This window comes from Chiloscyllium plagiosum, unplaced genomic scaffold (genome assembly GCF_037043375.1).
Source record: "Chiloscyllium plagiosum isolate Xiang-an unplaced genomic scaffold, Cpla_swu_hap1 HiC_scaffold_1, whole genome shotgun sequence".
In the NCBI taxonomy this organism is placed as follows: domain Eukaryota; kingdom Metazoa; phylum Chordata; class Chondrichthyes; order Orectolobiformes; family Hemiscylliidae; genus Chiloscyllium; species Chiloscyllium plagiosum.
Window position 1 is genome coordinate 108,097,465 of NW_028270139.1, and position 19,705 is coordinate 108,117,169.

The 19,705-nt window shown below is 40.3% G+C and overlaps 1 long non-coding RNA gene across 1 annotated transcript in view; it reads left to right on the forward strand.

The window, feature by feature from the left end:
• Positions 1–9,328: 9,328 nt before the first annotated feature.
• Positions 9,329–19,705, forward strand: part of LOC148152185 (uncharacterized) — a 409,067-nt gene continuing 398,690 nt past the window's right edge. Inside the window, exons 1-3 of the long non-coding RNA XR_015758981.1 lie at positions 9,329–9,445; positions 11,593–11,632; positions 13,282–13,366. This is a non-coding gene — a long non-coding RNA (uncharacterized LOC148152185). The remainder of the gene's footprint in view (positions 9,446–11,592; positions 11,633–13,281; positions 13,367–19,705) is intronic.

Below are 19,705 nucleotides of genomic sequence, written 5' to 3' on the forward strand. Positions count from 1 at the left end.
ACCAGCTTGGGATCCCAATGGAGTCAGATCCACGATCAGTGTCTCCTGATAATATCAGTTATTCTGCCTAACCATAGAGTCATAGTCATAGAGATGTACAGCATGGAAACAGACCCTTTGGTCCAACCCGTCCATGCTGACCAGATATCCCAACCCAATCTAGTCCCATCTGCCAGCACCTGGCCCATATCCCTCCAAACCCTTCCTATTCATATACCCATCCAAATGCCTCTTAAATGTTGCAATTGTACCAGCCTCCACCACATCCTCTGGCAACTCATTCCACACACTACCACCCTCTGCGTGAAACAGTTGCCCCTGACGTCTCTTTTATATCTTTCCCCTCTCACCTTAAGCTGATGCACTCTAGTTCTGGACTCCCCGACCCTCAGGGAAAAGACTTTGTCTACTTATCCTATCCATGCCCCTCATAATTTTGTAAACCTCTACAAGGTCACCCCTCAGCCTCTGACACTCTAGGGAAAACAGCCCCAGCCTGTTCAGCCTCTCCCTGTAGCTCAGATCCTCCAACCCTGGCAACATGCTTGTGAATCTTTTCTGAACCCTTTCAAGTTTCACAACATCTTTCCGATAGGAAGGAGACCAGAATTGCATGCAATATTCCAACAGTGGCCTAACCAATGTCCTGTACAGCCGCAACATGACCTCCCAACTCCTGTACTCAATACACTGACCAATAAAGGAAAGCACACCAAACGCCTTCTTCACTATCCTATCTACCTGCGACTCCACTTTCAAGGAGCTATGAACCTGCACTCCAAGGTCTCTTTGTTCAGCAACACTCCCTAGGACATTACCATTAAGTGTATAAGTCCTGCTAAGATTTCTTTCCCAAAATGCAGCACCTCACATTTTTCTGAATTAAACTCCATCTGCCACTGGACAATCTGGTCCAGATCCTGTTGGAATCTGAGGTAACTCTCTTCGCTATCTACTACGCCACCAGCCAGTGAAATTTGCATTTATATTTATCTTGCTAAAAAAAAAATGAAATTCTGTTAAGGCATATGCCCTATCTAATCAGAGCACAGGAACGATTTATCCTCAACCCCCACCAACCAAATAAGCCCTTAGACCCGATTTCAAAAGGAGTTTGGTGGCAACATATGATCCCAATCACCATTTGGTTATAGATGGTTCCATAGCAAGTTCCATACCTCTTAGGCAGCCTGATGGGCAACAATTGATTGCCACATTGAAGTGTTAATTTAAAAACTGTATAGCATTTAATCTCAGCAAAAAATCTGATTATGCATGTCACACGTCTCTACAACTGACATTATGATCATTTAAACCATAGCAACAACTCTAAGTAGCTACTTTTGAAAAGGTGCAAGCAGCCTCTCGCAATCAACAATTTTTTTGCTTGTTGTTCATGAGCTGGAAAGCAAATGGCCTGAAATCAATACAACAAATTCCATGATCACCACTTTAATCATTGACATTTCGGACAAGGCATTTACAAAATAGGGTTTGCTGGAGACTATCACTACACACAACAGACCACATTTGTTTCCAGTCAATTTGGAAGTCAGAAGGTGAGCTACTCACAGAATTCCTAGCTTCTGAACTGCTTGTGTAACCATTGTATTTATATGGCTAGTCTAATTCAGTTTCTGGTTCGTTAACAGTATGTTAACCCCCAGGATTTTGATAATGGGGTAATTCAATTTCCAGGTAATGCAACTGATGAGGATGAACTTGATTGACTACATCAGGATGCATCTGCAACCTTTGGCATTACCAACATTATTTCAAATCAATCTCAAGGAGGGGCATAATGGGATAATGTTGGTGATGCCAAAGTTGCGATTAAAATTTTGTGTTCAGAAACATATTGCTTTAATATTGGGGACCAAGATAACCTTGTTGGACTAAAGAACAAGTTATGAAAGGAAATTTAGAATGTAAAAGAAGCATAAAAAGATAAGCTGAACAATTGTTTAACACAAATAATAATCCCAGAAATGGATGGACATGTCAGAAAATGCCAGGCCTTTACATCAATAAAGGGAATGACCCCTTTTTGACGACAGTAACCCTTGATTGAAAGTTTTGTATGGAGCTGAATTTTCTTCTAAACTTTAAAATTTCAAAATGTCAATTCTACTGAAGAAGTGTAAGTGATTTTTTTTGTGAAGTAGTAAAAGAATAACATTGTGTCAAATTTGTAAAAGCTTGCTATATAAGAATAATGGGCAGTTTTTAATGAAAGAAGTCTAGCCATCTAAACTCTAAGAAAATGCTGTTAATCAGACATTCAACATTTTACAAGTACAAAATAGTGGGTAGCACGGTGGCACAGTGGTTAGCACTGCTCCCTCACAGCACCAGAGACCTGGGTTCCATTCCCACCTCAGGTGACTGACTGTGTGGAGTTTGCACATTCTCCCTGTGTCTGCGTGTGGGTGCTCCGGTTTCCTCCCCACAGTCCAAAAATGTGTGGGTTAGGTGAATTGGCTATGCTAAATTGCCCATAGTGTTAGGTGTAGGGGAATGGGTCAGTGTGGACTTGTTGGGCCGAAGGGCCTGTTTCCACACTGTAAGTAATCTAATCTAAAAATTACAACTGGTACAAGTTAGCTTGGGTGGAGATGGGTATATAAGCACACTCTGTTGAAAGGATGTTTTAAATCTTAATTGTTGGATTTAATCTATTTAACTATCCATAAGATTATGCTCAGTGACATAACTGAAATTGTGAAAACGAATGTGACCCCACATCTAATTGATGTAAAACATTACTCCAGCATCTGCCGGCTCTAAAAGGGAAATTTTTAGGAGCAGGATCTTTGTGACAATTCAATGAGAAATCTTAATTTTGGAGCTGCAAAATTTATACATTATATGTCAGGGGCAATTACAAAGATGATTGTACAACTTTGCAGCATTGCTCACCAGTTGCAGTAGAGATACAAGCCATTTGGTCCAACATGTTCGCCTTAGTGTTAATTTCTAAAACAAATCTGTTCAGAGATGTTCTGACACATCTCTGGAACAGGAGGACTTGAATCCAAGCTTTCTGACTCAGAACAATTCGACTGCATTCACAAGAGCTCTTGCTACTTTTTGCTATTTATTCATTTGTGGGATGTAGGATTCGTTGGCTGACCGGCATTTATTGCCCATCCCTAGTTGCTCTTGAGACACCTTCTTGAACCACTGCTGGCCACCTGCTGTTTGTTGACCAACAATGTCTTTTGACCTAGTGACAGTGAAGGAACAGCAGTATATTTCCAAGTCAGGATGATGAGTGATGTACCTGCTCATCTTGTAGTTCTAGATGGAAATGGTAATGGGTATGGAAGGTGCTCTCTGAGGATCTTTGGTGAACTTCTGCAGTGCAATTTGTAAAACACACTGCTTCTACTGAGCATCAGTGGTGGAAGAAGTGGATGCTTGTTGATGTGGTACCAATCAGGCTGGTTGCTTAGTGCTAAATGATGTTAAGCTGCTTGAGTGTTTTTGGGACTGCACCTATCCAGACAAATGGAGAGTATTCCATCACACTCCTGTCTTGTGCCTTGTAGATGGTGGACAGGCTTGGGGAGTCAGGAGGTCAGTCACTTGCCATAGATTTCCTAGCCTCTGACTTGCTCTTGTCACCACAGTGTTTATGTGGTGAGTCCAACTGACGTTCTGATCAATGATACCCCCTAGGATATTGATAGTGGGGGATTCAGTGATGTCAAGGGGCAGAGGATTACATTGTCTTAATTGGCATTGGTCATAGGCTGGCATTTGTGTGGCGCGACTGTTACTTATCACTTGTCATCCAAAGCCTAGATATTGTCCAGATCTTGTTGCATTTGAACATGGACTGCTTCAGTATCTGAGGCATTATGAATGCTGCTGAACATTGTGCAATCATTGCCGAATATCTCCACTTCTGACCTTATGATGGAGGGAAGGTCATTGATGAAGCAGCTGAAGATGGTTGGGCCTAGGACACTAGGAACTCCTGTAGAGATGTCCTGCTGCGGAGGTGACTGACCTGCAGCAACCTTGACCATCTTCCTATGTGCCAGGTATGACTCCAACCAGTGGAGAGTTTGCCCCTATACCTATTGATTCCAGTTTTGCTCGTATTCCTTGATGCCACACTCAGTCGATGTCAACGGCTGTCACTCTCACCTCACCTTTTGAATTCACTCTTTTGTCTGTGTTTCAACCAAGGCTATAATAAGGTTAGGCGCCGTGTGACCCTGGTGGAACCCAAACTGGGCGTCATTGAGCAGGTTTTTGCTGAGCAGCATTGAAGACACCTTCCATCACTTTACTGATGATCAAATCTGAGATTAAGAATCTATTGATGACCGTGAAACCATTGTTGAATTTTGGAAACACCCAAAAGGTTCACTAATGTCCTTCAGGGAAGGAAATCTGCAAATTTCATCTGGTCTGGCCTATGTGTGACTCCAGATTTGTCCTGCTTTTTTTGTACAGGACATACCTGGGCAATTTTCCACATTGATGGATAGATACCAGTGTTGTAACTGTATTGGAACAGCTTAGCTAGGGGAACAGCATGTTTTGGAGCACAAGTCTTCACTACTATGCCGGAATGTTGTCAGGGCCCGTAGCCTTTGCAATATCCAGTGTCTCCAATCATTTCTTCATAAGATTCCGTGAATATGACTATGTCAGGCTGCAGCTCTCCTAGTTTTGGCACTAGCCCCCAGATGTTAGCGAGGAGGACTTTATAGAGTTGACAAGGCTGTTTCTGTTGTTGTCTTTTCCAATGACTAGATTGATGCCAGGTGATCCATTCTGGTTTCATTTCTTTGAGACTTTGAAGCGATTGGAACAACTGGGTGTCTTGCTAGGCCATTTCAGAGACAATTGAGACTCAACCACATTGCTGTGTATCTGGAGTCACACATAGGCCAGACCAGATGAAATTTGCAAATTTCCTTCCCTGAAGGACATTAGTGAACCTTTTGGGTGTTTCCAAAATTCAACAATGGTTTCACGTCATCAATAGATTCTTAATCTCAGATTTAAAATATAAATTAAATTCAAATTCCACCTTCTGCCATGAGAGGAATTAAACTGGGTCCCCCGATCACTAGCTAAGTTTCTAGATTAATAGCCTGGCAATAATGCCACAAACCATCGCCTTCCCTTTCTATTGGTGTTAATGATCCCAATGCACTTGCTGCCAGCATTTTTCATTTAATTTTGTCGAAATTTTCTTCTATTCTTTTCTCTCTCTGTGTTTATCCAGCTTCTCATAACATACATTTATGCTTGTCACCCCTACTACTCCTTATAATGACTTTCACAAGCTAACAACTCCCTGCGTAAATAACATTCTCCTTCATTCCAACTGAATTCCTTTTTTTTCTTACCTTTTGCTGTGCTGGGATAATTTGGGTTGTTCCTTTCATTAACTCTTTATGTTGCATTCATTTATTTTTCATATAACAATCCATGCCCTATTTAGATGCACCCTTTCTTTATTCACCATCTCCAACACTACCGCCCAGCCTGAAAGTAAACTGAGCTTTGCAACCATCAAGATGCTAATATTACTTAATTAACTAGATTTAAAGAAGTCTGTCTAGCTGACTAATGAATAAACACTAACAATAATGGCAATATTTAATATAATGTGTATTAAAGAGAAATAAATTTAATTGGTTTAGGCCTCCTCTTGAATAATAAGCAACAGTAATAGATGACATACGGTAAGTGAATACTGTGCAGATCTTAGACATGTCATGCAGACACAGATAATATCAACTCCACAGAATAGTTGTGTGCAGAAAAACGTTTATGTTATCAAGGAACCATAGCAAAGCTAGAGTCAATGGGAATCAGGTGGAAACTGTCCAGTGTTAGAGTCACAAAGCACCCTAGCACAAAGCAAGATGGAGATCAAACATCTTGGCTCCAGGATATCTCTGCAGGAGTTCTTCAACAATCTTCAAATGCTTCATCAATGACCTTCCCTCCATTATGGCACCGTGGGACTGTAGTGGGTGAATAATCTAGAGATCCAAGTAATGTTTTGAAAGCCGGTGTTTGATTGCACTATGGTAGGCTATGGAGTTCGAATTGAATAAAATCTGGAATGAAGGTCTAATGACGACCACAGAACCATTGGTCTTGTCATGAAAACCCATCTGATTCTCTAAAATCCTTTAGAAACATAGTAATGCCTACAGTATGGAAGCAGGTCATTTGGCCCATCAAGTCCATAACAACCCTTTGAAAAGCATCCTACCCTATCCCTGTAACCCTGCATTTCCCATGGATAATACACCTAGCTTGCACATCTTTGGACTGTGGGAGAAATCTGGAGTACCCAGCAGAAACCCATGCAGACATGGGGAGAATGTGCAAACTCCACACAGCCAGTTGTCCGAAGGTGGAATCAAATCCAGATCCCTGGCACTGTGAGGCCACTGAGTCACTGTACAATCCATGAGAAGGAAAACCCACCATCCTTCCCTGCTTGCTAACATTTGACTCCAGACAACATCGATGCATATGACTCTTAATTGCCCTTTGAGTTGGCCTTGCAAGTAACTCAGTTGTACCAACTGCTGAACAGTCTCAAGAAAGGAATGAAGTCAGACACAATATCTGGAAGCAGAATGAGCAACAACAGTCCTAACCCTGTTGACCCCACAAAGTCCTCATTACTTTAAAAATATCAATGTTAAGAAGGCTCTTTAATAGACAAGACAAACTATAGCCTGTCACAGTCATAATTGTGAGACTATCAGACAATGCCATTACTTTGCCTGGATTTGTTCTGTTTCACCAGCAGGTCAGACCCAGCAGAGGTGACAGCACAATGATATACAGCTAGGAGGGAGCTGACTTGGAGTCCCCAACATTGACCCTGGATACTATAAAAATCGCAACATCAGGTCAAACATGTGCAAGGAAACCCCCTGCCGTATTGAACACCACAAGGGTGCAGAATGTATTGTAGGTGTAGGGTCTTCACTGTCAAATATCCTGAAATGCAGCTGGATCCAATCCATGAATTGGGTGCCTGTCCCTGTCTACAAAGCATCCTGGCAACAGCCTTTCAATGCAAGTTGTTGGTTTGCCCCGTAATGCAGATTTGCACTTGGCCAGCAAGTGAGGTCAGAGAAGTGTCATGAGGAGTTGGCAATTATTGGAGGCCAATGTCCATGATGAGAGGCACATGCAGCTGGTACCCATGGATTGTGCTATGAGATAGTATTTTGTGCAGAGCGACATGGAGGTTCCTCACAGCCAGCAGTGAGCTGAAGTCATCAGATACTTCCACGTTGAGGTTACTCAACATCTAATTTGTTCAGTACATTTGGCAAGATCAAAACCAATATATTAGTGAGCCAAGATATCCAGTCTATTAGGTCATTAACAAGCGATAATAGGCAAATCATTATTGTTTAGCGACAATCTCACCTCAACACCCACAACACAGTTAAAAGATGCAGTCAGTTGCTATTGGAGTTGAGATAAGCATTGGTGAACATCTTGTGGGTTTCTGGAACATTCCATGTGCTTCAATTCTACCTACAGCTTCACATGGACAGCGACTCTTTCTGTCTTTAATCCTGTTAATCTAAATTCAGTTATGTTCTTCAGTTCTTTGTCAGCTGCTAAGGCAATAAGACATTATCTTAAAATTGAGCCATATAATTACTTATTTTTAAAATGCATTGAATGTCATGCAGGGAAGGAAAGTAGGCAAGAGACGACAGAAACATTCAGAACCGATGTGAGAGTGACCAGTCAATGTATTTTTTTATACTAACTGAGGGACATGTGTGAGTCAGGGCAGTGGGCAAATGTTCATGGTATAAAATTTAACAGACCTTGTGATTCTTACAAAATGCAATATAACTTCAAGCTAGTTCAAACCCAAGTAATGCATTGATCCCTTGGAGACTTTATGGAATTACTTTTTAATCTTTTTAAGTTTAAGAGCAAATCTAGGCTCCTGCTTGCCTTCATATTGTTAAATATTAACCATCTGTATAACAAAGTTCTGCATAATCCTCCAAACAAACCAACATTCAGCTCCTGAGTCTTTTTTTCAAAATTTACTAAGGGATTTAGTGGCGTTTATTTCTCATTGCTAATTGCCCTTGAGAAGGTGGAAGTGAGTCACCATCTTAAAGTGTTGCAACCCAGCTGGTGTAGGGACACCCGTGTGCTGTTAAGCAGGAAATGACAAGGAATTTGACCCAGAGATAACGAAGTCAGGATGGTGTGTGACATGAAAAAAAAACCTGTTGGTGTTATTTTTCCTGTGCTCACATTAGGCGCACTCCTATACACACGTACTCACGGACACACATGCACACAGACACGCACACAGACACCCACACACACCCTTACAGACATACACACTCCCACACTCACACATGCACCCCTTCACAGACTTAAGACACTCAACACTCACTACACACACATACACTTTCTCACACTCACAACCCCCAACCCAGACAGACACACACACACACACAGACAGACAAAGACCCACATGCACACATATATTTTGCAGGGTTACATTGTACTTTGCTCAAAAACTGCATGCATTCATGTAGAACTCTGGTATCTCACTTTTTAGATTAGAATCAATCTAAACATTATGGCATAGACAGAGAACACAGGGGGCTAACACCTTCAACATATTGTCTAGCTATCACCATTGTTAACAGCTAACCTGAGAATGCAACTTTTTAAAGAAAGGTTTTGTGATTTACACATGAAAGAAGTGAAACTATCATGGTATTCAAACAGATGAAAGACTTAACAGACAATCAATTTTTCAATGTATAATTTCAGTTACATCACAGTAACTTTTTGCTATAAATTCTGTGTTAGGATTGAGCCCTCCACCATCACCTGATGAAGGAGCGTCGCTCCGAAAGCTAGTGTGCTTCCAATTAAACCTGTTGGATTATAACCTGGTGTTGTGTGATTTTTAACTTTGTATACCCATGACTAACACTAACTAATAATCCTTGATTTTCTGCTAATCAGTTGACTTTATTAGTTAAATTCAAATTCTACCATTTATATTTGAATCTGTTTCCTTAGAGTATGAGCATCATCCTCTGAGTGCCTAGTCCAGTGACATTACCATGGCGCCACCATCTCTTCAATGTTGTCTAGGTGTTGCTAGCACAGGCAGCCTCACTAACTAATCATGAGCCTTATTTGGAAGGACAAGCCAGATCTTCTGACCGAGTTGATGCTAGACATTATCGAATCATAGAACCATACAAGACGTTCTTTCTGTCAACTGAGACTGCAATGATACTTTGATAGTCAGAACCAATTAGTACTGCTCAACCACCGTTTTCTGAAAGCCCTGAAAATGTGCCCTTAAATTCAAGTTCTTTTGAAAGGTATTATAGCATCTGTTTCTAGAAATGTATTCCAGATTATGACAACATGCTGCAGAAAGGTAATTCTACTAATCTCTCCTGTGTTTTCTTATTTTCAGTATAGCTATACTTTCCTATTCAAATGTATTTAACGTACAAAAATATTATTTATTTCACTTAAAATGAAATGGCTGCTATTGCCATGGGAATGTGGGTTTGAAAGACAGCACTAAGTAACAGCATTAAGGAAAAAGATTAGCAAATGTCACGGTATGAGAAAAACTCTGATGTAAAATATTCAAAATGATGCATTCAACAACAGAAATTATACTGTCAATTTACCAGGATATGAATAAATGTGAAGCAAAATTAAGTGATGGCGAAGTATATGAACAAAGGTATATCTTGAGCAAGAGAAGACTGCAAATAGATTTCTTATGGGGTGGAACTGCAGCTACTTGCTCTTTATGAAGTGTGTTTTGCACTAAAATCTTAAGAAGTAATGGAATGCAAAATGGAATCAAGACTCCCAGAAATAGCTTGTGAGCTAGGGGTTATCCAAAGGTCAGCTCACTGAATTAGGTAGTTTTGTGTAGGTGCAGAAAACATAAATACAACCAGCTGTTTCAAAATTAACATACTGTTTGAATAATATGCTTAAGAGTGGGAAAGTTTTCTTAAAGTAGACTTTGTTTTATGAAACAAATCTTGGACATCACTTTTAATTCATGATACTGTGAAGCTTTTTTTTGGTTAGCAAAAGATTAATTTATTAATGTTGCTGTAGAGCACATATAGCTCGTAACTTACATTGAGAATAAATGTGTCTGCAAGTTCTCAGACTTATAATACAATAAGCACAATTAAAATTTTCAGTGTCCATAAATGTGCGGTTAAATGCAAAAATGCTGAGTTTGCTGCCCAAGTTAGCCTTATGAAAGCCTCTGACAGTCACTCATTGATAGACTCAGCACTGGAGTCAATGTAAGAGCATGAAAATGATGCACTAATCCTGTAATGACATATTAATCCCACCAGAAAAATATTAGCATCGGTGCATTCATATGCCCAATGACTTTCAACAGTATAATGGATCATAATTATTGCCAAACAAGCTCTCTGGCACTGAAAATATAACTTTACAAAGGTGGAGTTTATTCCTTCATAATTTAGTTATTGTTGAAGGTTTGAAATGAATTTTAATTTTTTTTCTTTTATTTCCCTTAATCCTAATTCATTTTCCTCTCTTTATTTCACCATACCTACAAGGTGTTTAAAATTGATTAAATCTAATTTGTACTTTTCATTTAGATTCCGTTAGTCTGCAACTTATGTTTTATTTTGTGCACGGGAGTTATAATTCGCAGCATTTCCACATTTGCTCAGATTATTGTCTAATTTTTTTCAAAACAGGTTGCCTTTTAAAGGAGAAAGTGAGGACTGCAGATGCTTGAGATCAGAGCTGAAAATGTGTTGCTGGAAAAGCGCAGCAGGTCAGGCAGCATCCAAGGAGCAGCAGCATTCAGGAGCTCTTTCCTCATTCCTGAAGAAGGGCTCATGCCCAAAATGTCGATTCTCCTGCTCCTTGAATGCAGCCTGACCTGCTGCACTTTTCCAGCAACACATTTTCAGCTCTGCCTTTTAAAGGAGAACTGCACAAAAAGATTGTTGGAATGAAAATCCTTATGACTGAACACCAGAGCAGAGGGATCAGACCAATGGATGCAGTGCTGGTGACATTAATGGTTCAGGCAGGCAGGCAAAAAGAGAGAGGCTATGGTCCTACTGTGGAGTTAAGGGAGTGGAGTGGAGGGCAGGGAAACCTCAGAAATGAGTTGGAGCAAGTGGCCAGAGAGATCAACTCTTAAATACTGGACCCATGGACTTGTTGGCAGTGGCACAAGGGGATGAATGATCTTAGATGATGGTCAATGTAGGTGAATACATTCTCACATGATATCTCCTACCCATCAGTCTAAAAACATTCACACTCTCCAAGTTTGCACAAACTCATCACTCACCTGGCAGTACTCCTTGGTACTCAGGACTCGCCTCTGGCATCTTAATATTACACTTTACTCTTACACTACTACCAACACTGACAGTGTCACGTCTACCTTGAACTGTTTGCATATAACTGCAGCTATTCAACTGCGGCAGCTACCTCATCCAAATATACAACCTGCACTGATGCACAGCCACTCAAACTCTGTTTTCTCTCTTTCAGGATAAAGTGGCAGTCACAAGGGGCAGAGCAAAAGCTGGAGGTAATGCCTACATTTCTAAGCCCCAGCCAGAAGCTGGTTTTCAGCAACATGGGAACAGCTGCAATGGAACTCATTGGATCTGATGCTGCTGAGAACATTGAGGATAATGTAATCTTCCAGACGTATTCCCTTATCAACTCCCAGGGTCTTGCCAGGGTCAGGAGGGTCTTAGGCGTAATGGTAGTATCCCTACCTCTGGACCACATTCCTGTCCCACCTGCACCCAGAGATGTTGATGAGAAAATATCTATCCTCAGGAACTCATTAACTATGAAGAGGGAGGTTGGATAAACTTGGATTGTAATTTTGTGGCAGAGCAAGTTGAGGGGGGAACCTGATCAATGTGCATAAGATTATGAGGGACAGGATGGATAAAAAGCAGATATTCCTCTTAGTTGAAGGGTCAAGAACAATAGGATGTGATGATTGGCTTCTTGTTTAGTTAGATAATGGCACCCTCAAGGTGCACAGGAAAGGACAGAGAGTACAAACAAAAAAAAGCAAATAGGACCATAGTGAGAAATATGGTAAAAAGGCAAAATTAATGGCTTTCTACTTAAATGCATGTAATATTCATATTAAAAAATACATTAATCGATGGCACCAATGATGGTCAATCGGCATGATCCTTTTGCCGTACATCAACATGGTTACAAGGAGATCAAAACTGGGATCTAAATATTTAGGAATTTTGAAAGGACAGGCAGGAAGCAGAGGACAGTGGGGTCACTTTGTTAGTATGAGATGGACTGCATGCAATAGCAAAAATATGATCTTGAATTGAAAGATACCGAATCCATATGAGTTTGTAGTCATTGTGGTTGAAAAATGAGAGGTGACGTTATTGTAAACCTATTCCAAGGTGACTTGACAAGATAGCTGTGGAGAGCTTGCTTCCCCTTAGGAAAGATTCTCAGACCAGAGGTCATAATCTCATAATATGGGGGTCATACATTTAAGACAGAAATGAGGAGGAATTTTATTTTTCAGATGATAATGAATCTTTGGAATTCTTTACAGAGACTGGGTCATTAAGTATATTCAAGGCTGAGAAGATAGTTTTTTAATCAGTAAGGGAATTCAGGTAATTGGAGTTGCACACTGAATGATGGAGTAGATTTGATGAGCCAAATAGCTTCATTCTCCTGCTCTTACTGTCTTATGCTGTCAGAAGCAATTGAATTTCATATCTTGTATGGTTTAGAAAGATTTTTCTGTTTGAATGGTTGAGGAGTTTGGTTATTTCTTACCCTGCTCACAGATGCATCAGATCCAACTCAAAAGGCGTTGTGGTGGAAATGAGCTCTGTGCTCTGCAATTTGTTGCCCTAAAGCTCCAGATTGTGAGAAGATGATGCTCAATGAGTGCACTTTTGCCTCTGGCCACAATGACAGTTGCATTAAAATTATCACTGTTAAAACACACCTAAACCAGCTGGAAAACATTCTTTGCCATGGCAACTTTGAAACAATAAATGCAAAAAGTGGCAGATGCTATAAATCTGGAACAAATTTGGATTAAAAAAACGAAGAAACTCAGCAAGTCTGGCAGCATCTGTGGAGACAATAACAGAGTTAAGAATTTGAGTGGACTGAATCTGAGGATGACATATTGGACTCAAAATATTAACTCTGTTTCTTTATTCATAGGATATAGGCCGCTCGTGTTTATTGCCCAGTGGAGAGACAACAGTCAAAAGTATTCCTATGGGCCTGGTGCCACATGTAGGCTCAGGTAAGGGTGACAGATTTCACTCTTCAAACTCTTTAATTTCACTTTTAAATTATGTCTTCACGATAATCAATAATGGTTTCATGGTCATCATTAGGCTCGCTTTATAGTCTATATTTTTATTCAATTCAAATTTCACCATCTGCCATGGTTGGATTTGAATCCCTGTCCTCAGAACATCCCAGGCCATGAGTCTGCAGAAATGATGTCGATCTTCCTGAATGCTGTTGGAACTGCACTCATCCAGGCAATTGAACCTCATCCTGCAGTGAGGTCCCAGAGCTGAAATATTTGAATTCAACCATTGCCCTTTTGTGGTAGAATGACTCCAAATAGCAAACAAATTTTCCCAATTCTCATTGATTGCAGTTTTGCGAGAGCTCCTTGATGTTACAGTTGGTCACATGTGATATTGATGTCAAGGTCAATCGCATTGGGCAGCACATGGCTCAGTGGTTAGCCCTGCTGCCTCACAACTCCAGGGACCTTGGTTTGATTCAACGCATGGGCAACTGTCTGCGTGGAGTTTGCACATTCTCTCCGTGTCTGTGTGCGTTTCCTCCAGGCGATCTGGTTTCCTTCCACAGTCCAAAGATGTGCAAGTTAGGTAGCTTGGCTATGCTAAATTGCCCATAGCATCCAGGAACATGCAGGCGAGGTGGATTAACCATGGGAAATTCAGGATAATAGGGATGGGGTGAATAAGGATGGATGCTCCTCGGAGGGATCGGTGTAGACTCAATGGGCACAATGGCCTGCTTCCACATGGTTGGGATGCTATGACAGTCACATTTACCTACATAGTAAAGCACAGGAACAGGTCCTTCAGCCCACCATGTCTGTGTCAAGCATGATGCCAGTGTAAACTAATCACATCTGCTTGCATAAGGTCCATCTCTCTCTATTCTATTCATGTGACTGTCTAAATGCCTCTTAAATATTGCTACTGCTAATGCATCTCTTTCTACCACTTCATCTGACATGTTCCATGCATCTAACACCCTCTGTGTAAAATATATTTCCTCACATATCTCCTTTAAACATTTTTCCCTCTCACCTTAAACCTGTGGCCTTAGTACTTGATATTTCCACTGTGGGAAAAAGTCTCTACCTACCCCTTCCATGCCTCTCACAATTTTATATACTTCGATCAGATCACCCTCAATTTCTGGCACTCAAGCGAAAACAATCCATGTTTGTCCAACCTCCCCTATAGCTCTTACACTCCAATTCAGGCAGCATCCCGGTAAACCTGTTTTGCACATTCTGTAAAGCCTCCATATCCTTCCAGTAGTGTGGTGACCAAAACAACACAATACTCCAAATGAGGCCTAACTAAAATTTTATACAGCTACAACATGACTTTTCAATTTTCATACTCCATGCACTGATCAATGAATATAAGCATGTTGTGTGCCTTCTTTACTACCTTGTCTTGCCACTTTCAGGGAGCGATGCACTTGGAACCCAAGACCCCTCTGTAAATCAATGCTCCTGATATTTGCTGTATACTTTCCTCTTGCATTTGACCTCCCAAAATGCAACAGTTCATACTTGTCTGGATTAAACTACATCTACCACTTCTCTGCCCAACTTTCCAACTGATGTATATCCTGCTGCATCCTTTGATATCCTTCCTCACCATCCATAACTCCATCAACTTTCATGTCCACTACAAACTTACTAATCAGCCCACCTACATTTTCATCCAAATCATTTATTACAAATCATAAATTACAAGCAAGGGGTCCCAGCACTTACCCTTGTGAAATGCCACTGGTCACGAACTCCAGTCAGAAACTACCCCTTCCACAACTACCCTCTGTCTTCTATGACCAAGCCAATTTTACATCCAATTTGCCAACTCACCAAGGATTCCATGTGATTTAACCTTCTGGACTAGCCTACTGTGAGGGACCTTGTCAAATGCTTTACTAAGGTCGATGTAGACAACATCCACTGCTCTGCCCTCATCAATCATATTCGTCACTTCCTCAAAACCTCTATCAGGTTTGTGAGACAAGACCTCCCCCTCACCTCTGAAATTTAACTCTTTTGTCCATTTTTGAACAAAGGCTGTAATGAGGTCAGAAGCTGAAAGGCCAGGCTAGAATCCAAACTGAGCATCTGTGAGTAGGTTACACCACTCCTAGGTTGCACCTCTTGATTGTACTATCGATGGCCTCTGATCATTTGAAATATACACTGATAAGATATTACTTGACCAGGTTAGATTTGTCCTATTTTATTGTGTACAGGACATATCTTGACAATTTCCCACATTGTTGGGTAAGTGACTGTGTTGTAGACATGCTGCAAGCTGTAGAGCACAAAACTGTCCTGTTGCCACAATGTCTTTGATGCCCATAGCCTTTCTAGTATCCAGAGTCTTCAGTTCTTTCTTGATATTACGTATCAATTAGTCCAATGTCAATTGCATAATACATGATGGAATTATCTCCTTTGGTACATTAAATGTTTACATCACTTAATTAAATTTGTTTCTTCCATCATCTTTGTTTGAATACATGCCTTGTCTGGTTATTTCGATTCTACTATACAATTCTGATATTAGCTGCATTTGCTCCAGTGAATGTTTTACTGCAAGTAATTTAGAAATTAACCAAAAAGAGCAACAAATTGGAATAATATGCATCAACATTTAAAGTTTCTGAAGAATAAAAGGTGCAGTAACTTTATGGTAATGGCAGTGACTAATATTCCAGGTGTCAGGATTACAGGCTGAGAGACTAAATTTGTTAAGTCTCTCAATTTGTCAACTGACACTAGGGAGTAAGTGACTATGAAAACTACTTGATTGTTGGAAGAAAATCAACTAGCTGAATGTTTTTTACATATCTGAAAGTTCTTAATAGGGCAGTTGTACCAAAAATGTTTCCACTTATGGAGGAGTCTGAAGGGAAAGGCGATAGATAAGTTAGTTATCAATAAATCCAATGTGATATTAAACAGGAACTTCATTATTCAGAATGCTGACAATGTGGAACTCAATGCTAGTACCTGACGCAACTAACATAAGATGTATTTAACAGAAGGCTAGAAAAACAGATGCAGAAAGAAGGAATAGAGTATTATACTGATAGATGAAATGTGGTGGGTGGAAGTTTGCATGAAGCATGGACTAGTTGAAGAGAATGGCCGATTTCTGTGCAATATTATCCAGGAAACTTAAATGGGCACATCCACAAAGTCTGAACTACATGTAACCCCAGCCCCATATTGATGCATTCAGGTAAACTAAGGATGGGCAATCAAATCTCACCAGTAGAAAACCAGAAGAGTGAAAACTCGCTGTCTCCCACTGAATATGTAGTAGGAAACAGTCCTATGGTGCCAACTTGTAATATCAGTATAATACAAAAAAAGGATTCTCCTGTCACTTCAATAGGTGAGTGTGAAACAAGAAAAACCCAGAAAGATTGATTTATGGTCCAGTTTGACGACTACTCACGAGACATTAGACAAAGCATGACCAACTGCAAATAGCTGCATATGAAGTCAGTATTAGAATTAGCTTTATTGTCACATGTACTCACATGAATACAGTGAAAATGTACCTAAGTACAGATTCTTAAACACAAATTCTGTGGGGGGAAAAAGGAAAAATAAAGAAATAAGAAGTCCAACAATAAATTAGGAAAACAGGGAAACAAGAATTTAGAATAAGTCTTTCCAAGCCAGACTGCACCAGGCTTCACCTCGAGGCTGAGAGTGTCAAGTGTTTGATCCACACTGAGTCCAATAGTCCACACGGACTTTCACCCTGGACATCACCGATGCTACCTGAGAATGGGTAGTAAAAATAAAAATAAAATTAAATGCAAAGAGAGAGAAAAGGAAAACAAACAGGTGGCCCGACTCCACGGTTATCTTGGAGACAAATATAGAGTCATAGAGTCATAGAGATGTACAGCACGGAAACAGACCCTTCGGTCCAACCCGTCCATGCCGACCAGATATCCCAACCCAATCTAGTCCCATCTGCCAGCACCCGGCCCATATCCCTCCAAACCCTTCCTATTCATATACCTATCCAAATGCCTCTTAAATGTTGCAATTGTACCAGCCTCCACTACATCCACTGGCAGCTCATTCCATACACATATCACCCTCTGCGTGAAAAAGTTGCCCCTTAGGTCTCTTTTATATCTTTCCCCTCTCACCCTAAACCTATGCCCTCTAGTTCTGGACTCCCCAACCCCAGGGAAAAGACTTTATCCTATCCATGCCCCTCATAATTTTGTAAACCTCTATAAGGTCACCCCTCAGCCTCCGACGCTCCAGGCAAAACAGCCCCAGCCTGTTCAGCCTCTCCCTGTAGCTCAGAGCCTCCTCAAGGCCAGGCTAGAATCCAAACTGAGCATCTGTGAGTAGGTTACACCACTCCTAGGTTGCACCTCTTGATTGTACTATCGATGGCCTGTGATCGTTTGAAATATACACTGATATTACTTGGCCAGGTTAGATTTGTCCTATTTTCTTGTGTACAGAACATATCTTGACAATTTTCCACATTGTTGGGTAAGTGCCAGTGTTGTAGACATGCTGCAAGCTGTAGAGCACAAAGCTCTCCTGTTGCCACAATGTTTTTGATGCCCATAGCCTTTCTATAATCCAGAGTCTTCAGTTCTTTCTTGATATTAGATAGAGTGAATGTAATTTGTTCAAGGTTAGCATCTGGGATTTTAAGGACCTCAAGAAGAAGCTGAGATTGATCATCCACTCAGCATTTCTGGCTTAAGATGGATACACATGATTCCACTTTGTTTACTGTACTGCTATATTTGGCACCCCCACTATTAAGGATGAGGTTTCGCTGTGGAGACATATTCTCCTGTTAGTCCAAACTACTGAGAACAGAATAAATTTAATGAAGCCAAAAAAAAATAATGTTGCAGGTTTTTGACTCTTTATATTTTGTGCTTAGCTAACTACTTTAGTTCTGAGTACTGTCCTCAGTTCAGCATTAGGCAGAGGGCATTAGCTGATTATTTGTGTCAGGCCCATGTGAGTATGAAATCAGCATTGGATGACTTTTAATAATTTATTTAGCATCGTACACAGTATCCCTATAGATACAGTATTTTAATACATGTTATGCCTGAACAGAAAACCTTTAGTGGTTACTGCAAGATAACAACTTTGGCTCATCAATGTCCATACTCCAATTTCCTCACTTAATAAATCAACAGCATCTTACTGCCTGAAAACACCATAAACACAAAGCATTTGCTTTTTTTATTGTTTGTTACACAACTAGTTACACAAAATTCATATATGGTTTTATTTGCACTTGAAGCAGTTCAAATGCAAATTTAACTATTAGAAAACTGAAATGGAACTACTTGTAACATGACATTAGCAATGTAACTCACTTCAGATAGTAAAATTTTAATTAAAGTGTTGGAGATACATACTTCTTTTAAACTTCTTTTCAACTTCTTAATAGCTTGGAAAATTTAAAGTCATCTTAAAGATAGAATATAAAGTTTAGCCACTAACATCACAGAAAACAGCAGCAATCACATCCAAATCAGCTTTTACCCTGCCAGAAAACCATTAGTGGAAACTATAAAATAATGAGGATAAAATATCAAACTTCTCAATTTGACATTTCATACAGAGGTGAAATGCCTATAGAGGTCCTATTGCTGTAATATACATAATTCATGGCAGCTATCTGCTGATGTCAAGCTAAGTTATTCAATGATGCAACGATAACCAAATACAGCCAAAGCACAAATATTTAATAAGCCTATTTATGGTAACATCCAGCCAGTAAGTTCACTGTGAGGCTACCTGGTCTCCTCAGCACGTCCTATTTGTAGTACATCCCTTTTTCTCCACACAGCAGGTGTAACTTGTGTAGAGTTACCTTCTTTGCACTCCAGCTGACAATGTCATCCCTGCTGCTTCCTTCTATGTGTAGTCGATCTGTATGCTCCCCTTAACAACTTTTGTCTGTACTTAGTCCCACTCCCGATTCATAACTGGTGAACACCTCCCCATCGCCACCTCTCCTCACACAGATGTGACATTAACTAGCTAAATGGTGGAAGGTCACTGCAAAGGTCCTGCAGTTGTGGCTGCATGCCCTGGAAATGAACATGATATTGGGATGTTAAGTTAATCCTCCAACCCTATGAACGCACACAAAATGAGTATGTAGGATGCTGAGTATTGGTGAGAAAAGACATAATTTGTTGAAGCTTTGCATCTTGAACTTGTGAGACAATTTGTAAGACATCTTAATCTAAAAGGAAAGCAAATTCTTATGCTCCACACTATCAGATTACTAGATAAAATGAGGTAACATGATCT